Here is an 11352-nt window from a genome sequence, read left to right as displayed (position 1 = left end):
TGCATGCTGACATGTTTTTGCAGCGATTGCATTTTGTTGCACATAACCGACACTTCCAATACAATCCGCTAAGGAAAAAAAAGTAGAGGGAGGATATGTGTAAGGGATTCCCTGCGTACTGGCACAAAAGAAACTTGAGTGCCAAAATTAGTGCAATACGGACACTGATAGTTGCTGTACAAATTGTGTGAGTTAGCAGGGTATACCATGTCATCATCTGACCAACCCTATTAGGATGCAAGCACACTGGTATCTCCTACAATGAATTATCAGTTATATCAGGGTCCCGAAGAGGTCCAAATCAAAAACCCAAAAATAAACAATCATGCAGAAAATCGTGATAAGCTTGCACTCATGATCTGCTGTTAAGATGCAGCACTTCACATGAAAAACTGTAGCACATGAGAATAAGCTATTACAACACATTTCATGATTAATAAAACACACCTGATTAGGACAGTTCAGCTGCTCTGACAGGACGTTTGCTTGTAGCATATGGTTGAGCTTCATTACTCTTGCATTAACAGATGTCCTCGACCGCTGTCCTCCTTCACGCTTGGTACCCTTTGGGGGATTGATATGGAACAGCTGCCTATAAAATGAAAATTTTCTTTAGTTAGCAAAAAGACTATCCATGCGCTTGAACTGTCTTGCTACCCCAAGACTGTATAATACCACCATAGAAAGCAGTTACTTGAGGCAGTATTACAGTCTTAGCCAGGGGGGGGGGGGGGGAGAGACACACTTGGCCTATTCCCTTCCTTCCCCACATTTTTTTTTTTTTTGCCATGGCAGGTGCCCCCTCTTCCCCCGAGAAGAAAAATTCTCCCTAAGCCTTTGACCACTATCTAAAAAATAATTATCTTTCTGAGTAGTGATGGTCTGAACAAGCACTTGACCAAATGGTTCACAATGCATTAGGAGCAACTACTGCATTTGGCAGTGTAACCAGCTGAAGCGAAATTTCAAGGCACTATTGGTCGTGTTCAGTGACTTATTATAATGCAGCATGTACATGTGCATAGCGGCTTTTTTGCAAACACTGCATACGTTATAAAAAAATTCTGGCTTTGCAACTTGTGCACATGGTTACGATACAGCTGGTGCACGACCCTCAAGTGTTTTAAGCACTTGAAATTTCTGCAGATTAATGTGGACTTACATAGGTGTTAAGTGCACTTTTATTTTGTTGCTTGTTTTTACATAGATATATGTGCAGCAGACTAAAAGGCTTTGCATATGTATTAATAATGTTTATAATATTAATAATCATAATAATAACAATAATATGCAGGGTACAACACCCAACACCCCTGCACGATTATGAGAGACCCCCTCGTGGGAGGCTCAAGAAATTTGGACCATCTGGTGTTCTTTACCGTGCACAGACATTGCACAATACACATTCCCATTTCAGTGGAGGCGAAATGGCCTAACGTGGCAGAGATCTGTGAACGTAGAATGCAATGTAATGAAACAATGCGTGTAAAGCAATCATCAAATTCAATGTGTAACAGGAAATGCAATAAAAAAAGTAATAAGTAAGTAAAAAGTAAAAAAGTAGTTTGTGAAGCAAATGTCCCCCCTCCACATCTGCATCACAAGATAAATTACCAGAAAAGTGTAGGATCTGCTTGAGGGAATAGCATCAAAACTCAAGAAGGTGGCAACAGATTTTTTTTTTCCTCCAGGGAAGAAAAAAGCAGGGTAAGCATAAACGTCTCATTCTCGCAAGGTGCAGTACAATTGGTTTTGATACACACAATCAACTTAAGGCAAGCAAGTAAACATGACCAGACCTCGTGATTATACTATTGAAGCACCGCTGACAAGCAATCCGGACCAATGCAAAAGCTTCAGGCAGTGGACACAAATACTGAAGGTCGAGTATATGCCAAATATGTGCACCGTAGTAATCTCATCTGAATTGCAAATACCAGTTTCGAAAGTCAACGTCTTGCTTGTAGGAACCAAAACTTAACCATGGGTGTCATGAATTCAGTTGGTAGAGTGCTCATTATGCGGGAAAAAATGAATACCACTGTGAAATTGGGTTGCTAAGTGCCTGCACCTGAATGAGGTTATCAATGTTTCTAATTGAGATTTGGTTTGATTGATGTAAATAAATTAGGGTTGTATGAATCTGGTGCATAACAGGGTGCACAGTGTTTCCTGGAACAGTGCAGAAATTAGCTACAAAACTGGACAAGACATCCACTCAGAATTTCACTGTTCACTCTAGATTTAGGTATGCCAATACTATATTTACTATATACTATATACCTATATATACTAAATACATTACTTTTTTGTACAGCAACCATCACTGCACAAGCAGCCACCTACCCCCTATTGTACTCTGAAACAGCAATTCTTGTACTTGATATGGTGGATTTTACATGCCAAAACCACTATATGATTATGAGGCACACCGTTGTGGAAGGCTCTGAAAAGTTTGAGTATCTCATTTTCTTTAACACGAAGTGACATCACACAGTGCTTCGGCTTCTATCACCTTCATCAAAATGTGACCGCCACAACCTGGTTCGAGTCCACAACTTCCAAGTGTGCAGCCAAGCACCTTAACCGTTCTACCATCAATCGTAGGGGCGAGGAATGTCTCACTCGTGATCTTATGCTTAGCATGTACCATGGTAGAAATGTTCTTTTTTTCTTCCACATCTTCAAGTCCCCTCTCTTGCTCCTTCTTGAAGAGACAGTGACCTCTCAATTGAGTCATTGTTCTACTCACTTTGCACATCTGTTTACACTTGTGTGTAAATGCCTGTCTACTCTCTGCTCTCCCGCTGTCAACTTTCTCATCTTGCACCTTGGCTACAGGGAATACCTAGAACACACGTTCTAGTCATGTCTGCACTAACTAGGCCGGAGCATTGTTACACTCTGTACAAACTGTAGAAGTCAAGGCACATGTATAAATTTTCTTTATAACAACAGCTCGCAGTGCAGTGCTTAACCTAAACTAAAAAACTAGTAGGCATTAACAAAGTCTGAGGACCTGGCACACGACGCTACATTTCACTGTGCAAATACCACCATTAACAGCCCACAGATCAGGCCAATGCTTTTTTTTATTCGTAAGAGATGAATGTTTTTAGACTTTTGCGAGCCATAGCCTATAAAAATATTCGGGAACACTTTTAGTGGTTGCCATCAGACATTTATGAATTTGTAATGAAAGTAATGAAAGCCAGTACTTAACTTAGAGTGGCACTTAATTTAATGAGAGAACGACAGCACTCATTTAACAATGCAAATGACCAGCAACAGAAAAGACTGACCTTTCCGAGAATTCCAGTGTGGTCGCAGCACTATTTGGGTACATCATGTTGAATGCATAATAAGTCAAGAACATTACACAGACTGCCTCGGTAAAATCAGTCGCTTCACAAAAGAGTTCCTGCTCTCACCCGACATAACATTTGTCTTAAAAGATGGTTTCTGTAAAAAAAATTTAAGAATCCTATAGTGAAACTAACGTTACAGCATCAATTTCGAAATTAGGTATTGCTACAAAGTTTTACAAGATTTACATGGTATAATGCGAGAGCCTATTTTTGTATCACTTTATTTGATGGCTGTCAGCCAACTAACAAGTGTTCCAGCAGCGTCCTAGGAACAAGAAAAATTAATATAAAAGCGCATTTACATCCGACTTGTACTAGTTACAGTAAACAAGTAACCGATTAAAATTGCAATTGCATTTTTTAAATGTTTTGATTAGGGAGGTTAGATTCAGCCCTAGAAATGTAACTCAAGAATCATAGAAATGTAATAAATTTCTTTAGCATTACTTCATAATTTTATTACTGTAACACAATAATGCAAGTTTATTTAATCTCCAACAATGTGGCTGGCATGTAAACTACTGGAGTTGGCATGTTAAAGAGAAGGTTAAAGGTTTGATGCAGGCTGAAAGGCTTACCGAAACTTCAGTGGCAGATTGTACAAACGGTGCTCATGCGTTCATATAAAAAACTGCGTGCATGTTCAAGGAAACAGACTTATGTTGGTAAATTGGACTCTGTCTTGTGTCTTTTATAGGTCATCGTCGTAGCTGTTCGTGCAATTGAACAATTTGGATCTGGTTAACATTTAACGGCCTTAGTTTTTCAAAGTTGTTATTACTGATAATGGATCCGAGTGCTTTCTTGCTAAAAAATCAGCTGCTACATTGAACACTCTCAATGCATGTGCTGGAGTGAAAGGTTGTATTATATATAAAGCAACACCTTGCACACCGGTCGGGGTTGTGCAGTGCTTTGCTGCTGCTGGCCCTAAGATAAGGTATTGCAAGTAAGGTGTTAATTTTGGGCAAACAGTTACAAAAAGAATTAAAAAATGTGAAGTGTTATAGTTTGAAAAAAAAAATGATAGATTGTACTACAAAACTAAAAGATTTTGTAATCGATTACAAGTAACCGATTACTTTAGGAGATTACATATAATTTATCTAGACCATATAAAAACATGTTCCAGAGAGCAAGTTTTTTCTATAACGTGCATTATGAATGTCCTTGCACATCATAAAAATTGTTCGTGCCAGTGCAAGTACAATAATAATTAATCGGATTTAACGTCCCAAAACAAGAATGCAATTATGAGAGACCCCATAGGGGGCGGGGGGAGAAGCTCTAAAGTGCACCAAAATTTAAGTACACTAGCCTCAAGCCTTTTCTCACCCCCCCCCCCCCCCCCCCCATCGAAAATGGAGTCACCGCGGCTGGGATTCAATCTCCTGACATATGGACCAGCAGTCTGACCACCATAACCACTAGACCATCGTGTCGAGTGTTCCCATCGATGCAGGTCAAACTGCTTCAGAGGTTGCATGTGGCACAACTGCAGTGTCTTACCATATGCTGGATGTACAGTATAAAAACTGTTTATTTTTACGCTGTATTTTTCAAGTGATAGAGCTTGGTTTCGTACCACAACTGCTGTTGAAAGCCTTTGTCCTCTTATTCTTTACCCCTTACCCACACCTCATATGAAGTCCTGGACATGGTGATGAAACAGTTTTTACTGTAGCACCAACACAGATTTCTCAATGACATATGATGCACCACTCGATTACTTTACTTCCCAAAGATATGTAGCAGCTTGCGATAACCCTGTATAACACATGATCGCTTTGCATGGTGTATAATGCAAACTTTTATTATTAATAGCAGTAATTACAGTTTGCCATCTCTCTCCCTAACTGCAAAAGTAAAAAAAAAAAATTCTGCATGCCCCACACACATGCAAGACAATTATTGTGAAAATATTAGCATGAGTGTCAACATTTACAAAGTAAACCATAAACATGATGACCTGATCAATCAATTATTTGCTACTAACAAAAGGTGTACGGTAGAATACCTTCTCAGCACAGTGTGAATGCCTTCCGATAGTGCACCTTTTATAATATTGAAATTTATTCATACATGCATACATACACCATACCTACATACATACATAAAAAATATGGACAGAATGCATAAGCCTCAAATCTTTCGTGGCATGAAAACGTGCATGGCTAGACCATGTTACACATTTAGCTTTTTATGCATTGCAACACCTAGTTGGAACACAAAATCGTGGCTTTATTTCGAAAGTTAGAAGACACCCCTTCAATTAGGTGCATTGATTTAACAGTACTATAATCAATACCATTTAGGCTGCCGGAGTTTCTCAGATTCTTGATTCCATGCCAGACAGGCAAATCTTGATACGAGTATACGAGTATATATGCACCACGATGAAAGAGTGTCAATCTACTACAACATGAAACGAGGGGCTGCAGCAGTATGGTGCCTACCTCTCCCCATTTTTGCCTGCCCTTTATCGCACCCCTTCTTCTAAGGGCAAACATTGTCATAACAAGCCCGAATCCCCCCCTCCCCCCACCAAGAGGGAACTCTTATCATGGTTCCTCTCGCCCCAGTACATCGATCCTGGCGCCGCCCACTGCATGGAACACCTTCCTTGACGCACTAGTTACAAACTTGAAAACACATTTTACCTAGGGGGTCAATGATGGGTGAAGGTGGCAGCTCAGAAAGCACTTCAGTTATACTTGTGCCTTGCTAAAAAGGAAAAAAATGACTCAGTTTGAAGTGGTATATGCCATATGGGACGTCCATTTACTAAGAGTGTTTTCCCGTCCCCTTAAAACTTTGTCACAATGCATATTGTATACCTAATATATATTTGTATAGCATCTTATCTGGTCAAGGTGAGAAAATTAAGCACTTCTAACTAAAAAAACCACATGCAGATATTCATCAAGTGAAACGAGATTTTATACAAAGGCATGCCAAGACCAATGGTGCCACACAATGAACCATAACTCTCGCAATGTCAGTGCGTGGCCACATGAGCACCTGCAAAGCAGAATAAGGAGCTGGAGTGCCAGCCACCAGGGTACCTGTGGTTTTAATTCCTAATCATGCCTGACTTGTCTAAACACACAGTCATGTAGGCTCACGGTTGCAATGATAGCAGCTTACATAACCGAGCTTAAGACTGTTTGCTGGACAGGTACTCTTGTCGTAACAAAGACAAGAGATAGGCAGCAGCATGTCCACTCTTTAAATACACAGTGCATGCCAGCATAAAGTGTGCCAATTACTTATTGTCACAAAAACTTAATGCGCCAAAAACACTGCACAGCTTAGCGCTTACTTGCAGGTCGTAAGCTTTCATAGCAGCACTTTTTTTTTACTGATGAGAATACCTTAATGGCCATTATTTTACCCTATATTCCTTCGTATAGGACACCTTTTATAGAACATTTTTATTGATGCATCTTATGTACACAAAATGTCATGCAAATAGAAATATGAAAGAAATTTAACAAAAAATCAAGTCCGGTATGTTGCTATGGCGTCCTACTCTAAAGCAGGCCACTCCAAATATTCATATTTTATTTGTGAGCATGAAACAAGTGCTCATGACAGCATTTGACAGAAGATAGTTATTCTAGTTTCAACAATGAAGTAACGATTATCTTGGATGATGACCACTTGAAGCAGCACATCACAAATGGGATAGTGGAGTGACACGTGCAGCTCCTCTTGCCAGCAATTACAGAGACTATGGCCGCAGTAAACCACTATCACGCGCACTGTATTGAGTTCAAATTGTTTCATCCTGAAGTATTAAACACACAGAACCAATGCAATAAATAAAAGTGGTATCCCACTGGGTGCTTAAGTTTTTCAGGACATACCAAAGTTAGATTATGCATTGCAATAACACATTGCATTGATTATACAACCAGTTACAAGGATGAAAGCACCACTTCACTATCTTCATCGTTATCAGTATTCATGATAAACTTCTCTGCAATCCAAAAGTAGTCGCAGTTTAGATCTCCAACGTGCAGTGTGACCGTTTGTTCACTGGTTCGTTCACATCTTACAACACCCGTGAAAGAATTACTTGAAGGTCCACAACGAAAACACAATGATGCTGCCTACAAAAGCAGCAAAACTTTTGACAGAGCACTAGAGGATGTGCCAAAGCATAATATTGATATTACGATAACTTTTTTTTTTTTCAGCCCCTACGTTTCGAATTTTTGTGGCATTAAGAACTAGCCTCAACACACTTCCTCAAAGAAAGTGCCCCATAGTGCAAAAAGAATATGCGTATTTCACTCCGTTTCACTTTTCCCCTCTTAAAAATATTCTTACACGGAACATATGTCCAATGACACTTAAAAAAAATTTCAGGTATCGGGCAGGTTTACACAAAAGGAACAAAGGAGTTGCACTAAACAGGTATGCATTAGTGCTGCTATTATTATTAGCTGCTAATGAGCATTTCTCTTAGTACTACACAAATCGCAAAATTTTGTACACTACACCTACCTCGAAAACCTTGAAGAGCCCCTGTTCTTTGTCCCCAAAGTACACAGCCAGCAATAGTAGAAATGCAACCTCCTTAGCATTCTTGTAGCCCTTTGAAAGCTCACATTCTGTCTCAATCACCCATGCCACGACATCCTTCTTTACTATACTTTCATGTGCTCGAACATCAATGGTGCGTAATCTTGCAACGAGGCCCGAAAAGCATCCTAGAATACAAAAAAAAAAGACTGCGAAATAAATACCTTCAAAATTATGTCCTGTGACACAGCCAGTAACCGTCTCATATACTTTACACTAATGAACAAACTAGCGTTTTTTTATATTCCCTTTGCAAACTTGGATATGTTGCAGCCGTCTTAGACTGAAATGCATTCAGAACCCTTTACAAGAGAGACTAATGTAACAGACATGTGAATACACATGACACCAGTGTGCCTATATTAAAATAAGTGTTAAGAAAATAACCGTGCCAAAGAGACACCCTGTATAAAAGACAAGAATTACTACCCAGCACATCTTTATCATATAGGGATTCATCTGTATCAGTATAGGATGATTTGCAAGAATGGCTTTGTACCTAAATTTCATGCATACAAATGTCTCAAAAGACCTACTTTTCAAATTCAGCACCTTCCACTGCAGAGTGCACGACAAAGATGTTAATATTAAGCCTGTAACAGGCGAAACCGAATAATTAATTTTGGAAAGCTAGTAAGAATAAGCAATAAGCAACAGTCTGCAATATATGCAATAAACTGATAAAACAAGAATATCTCAGCAATGAAAACACATGGTAAGTATCCAATGAGAGCAGATTTCTAACCACCAGAATCCAAAGTTTTTCTGCAATATATGCAATAAACTGATAAAACAAGAACATCTCAGTAATGAAAACACTTGTCGTCAGTATCCAATGAGAGCAGATCACTAACTACCAGAATCCAAAGTTTTTCTAAAGAGAATACGTCCTGTCCCATTTAATTACAGCAAATGTGATCCTAATCTGAAAACTTTGAAGCCTTTATCCAAAGGTCTTCAATAGTTGTCGATTCTGACATGGGATACTTCAAAGTGCACAGGCAAGCCCAATATTTTTATGTAAGCAGAAGCCTCCGCTAAAGTAAAACATAAGTTTAAAATTAGGCATACAGTCGAGCCCGCTTGTAACAAACCTGAGCCTGACGCGGCATGCGTTGGCGGTATCCCGAAGTTCGTAGTAAATGGAACACAATTTTTGAAAAAAGTTGCAAGTGAAAACACAATTTTTTTTTTTAGCGCGAAACAGTCTAAGATGCACGCGTTTCGAAGAGTAGAAGCGATTAGGGCGGTCTTGAGTATATTTCAAACGGCAGTGTACTTTTCGCCGAGGCCCGTAGCATAAACTGCATGAGGCACTGGCTCCAAAGTTTTGTCGTTCTCGCAAACCGATTCCTCCAAAACGCTCTTGCCGCGTACTCAATTCACAACGCCCTTACCCGTTCACGGTTCCACGGTGTCGGCATCATCATCGGCTGAAATTAAACCATCGCAACAGACGTTCCACCCGCTCTGCCAGGTCGGAGTCGGCGACGCGCTGCCACAAATAGCCGCCGGAGTGGTCCTGTTCGGAAGCTTCAGGCTCGGCATTGGGCCCGACGTCGACGAAGCCGGCCTCGCGAAACAGTTTCGCGCGCATGTAGCCGTCACCGCTGCCCACGAAATATTCACCATCTCCACAGCTGAATACCGGGACGCCCGAAGCGGCAAGTTGGCTGCCAGGTGGTCAACAGCTATGAGCAAGTGCTCCGCAACCCGGCACTTAACGCGCAGATTTCGCCCAAGCCAAACGGTCCCAGTTTCGACGTTTCGTTGAGCGGCAGCAAAAAGCGTGCAAGGCCTCCCATCCGCCATCCCGACCACACACGCACATCGAGAGCGAGCAAGACGCGCACAAGCAACACATGCGCCAGAACGCGTGGTACAGCTCTGGGCCTGTTTCTAGTCAGAAAACAAAACTTCGAGGCAGCGTGGCTGGCGTCGCGGAGCGGTGGAGACGGGCGAAGGGGTTTGTGATCAAGAGAGGAGAGCTGATTTGCAAGAGAAGGGCGAGGAGCTGCGATAGAGTGGTGGTGGTGGTGGTAGTGGTTGGAAGATGAGAAAAGGCACCCAATTTCTGCAACCCAGTCGGGAGCAGTGCGCAGTGCCTTATAGAGTGAAGAGAAAGGAGGATACGACAGGAAGGCGACCTTGAAAACCAAAACACGCGGGAAGGAGGCGTGTCGGGCAGCTTGCTTGAAAGGTCCGCGGCGCGCGCGGTTGCGTTCAAAAAAATCAGCGGCCGTTGTTAAGGGATCCTTTTGTTGCGCCGGCGGGTTTGCGGGACCTTACCGACTTCCATGTTTCGCGATTCATTCCGCGCAAGTGAACAGCCGTTTTTACGCTTCCGCGCGCGTGTGGAGGGCATGCTGAGCCGAGTGTGAAGTGAGCGAGCACAGGTCCTAAACACGAAAATAATCGCGAATTGTAAGAGTTCAGTGGGGCAGCGTACGCGCGTGCACTAGAACAATACAATAAGACAAGACGCAGACGATCGGATGCTGACCATGTTGGCGAATGGTCTGGTCACTGCAGGCCGGCGACGTCAACGACAGTACCAGCGATCAAATACAGGGGAGATGGCCGACCGGTCTTCGAAAGATGTGTGCCAGTGTGAAAACACGGGCCACGTCCGATGCGGGGTGCTCAGAGTAACCGGGGGACAAAAGACGGAAGGGCGGGTAACAAAGAGTGGCAGCTAAAGGGGCGCGGAGGCAGTGTCGGCGTTTAACAATAAGAATCTATGGACACCTCGCTGATGTCTCATCCGTAGTCAAAAGTGGTTTCCCGGGAAGTCGACAGAGCGCCGACTCAGTTCGCTGTAACCGATCGCCAGCACTCGGAAACGTTCGTTGTAAGTGTGATTTTATGTAATAGAAACAATGTATATTTTCACGGTCACGCGGATATTGTTCGTTTTAAGCGAAACATTGTTTTAAGTAGGGCCTTTATATGTGGGCTCGACTGTACTTCCAAACACAAGAAAAGATTGCTGCTTCCACTGCTCGCAACAACAATACATGACACAAGTTTTTTGTTCTAGGCATTATGTCATATTAAAATATTGAGACAAAACTGATGCCACCGACAAGGTTTCCTGATCAAACACTACACCGGCAACTGAAAAGGTCTAGGAGCAAATGGGCTATACTTCCATAAACAACCAGACACAAGCAGGCATTTTAGCATTAAAAAAAACTATCGCTATACAACTGCCCAGCCCTCGTTTTACTATCTATTCCACAGTGACATGCAATTCATACCTTCGCATCCTTTCCAATAAAGATATTATTGTGCTCGTAGAAGAAGGGATGGTGAAACAATAGTGGCCACTCCTTCTTGAATTCGGGAGCATGATGGACAGGGCTCGCACTATTAATAAACTACCGTTGCGCTC

General features: G+C 41.8%; 1 long non-coding RNA gene across 1 annotated transcript; it reads right to left on the bottom strand.

The window, feature by feature from the left end:
• Positions 1 to 453: 453 nt before the first annotated feature.
• LOC142785477 (uncharacterized) lies at positions 454 to 8078 on the bottom strand. The gene is made up of 3 exons (XR_012888971.1): positions 7881 to 8078; positions 3303 to 3462; positions 454 to 592 (listed from the first exon to the last, which is right to left on the bottom strand). It is a non-coding gene; the product is annotated as an uncharacterized LOC142785477 (long non-coding RNA).
• Positions 8079 to 11352: the final 3274 nt, after the last annotated feature.

The sequence above is a fragment of the Rhipicephalus microplus genome, chromosome 2 (genome assembly GCF_043290135.1).
Source record: "Rhipicephalus microplus isolate Deutch F79 chromosome 2, USDA_Rmic, whole genome shotgun sequence".
Classification (NCBI taxonomy): Eukaryota; Metazoa; Arthropoda; class Arachnida; order Ixodida; family Ixodidae; genus Rhipicephalus; species Rhipicephalus microplus.
This window is presented reverse-complemented; position numbering and strand designations above follow the sequence as displayed.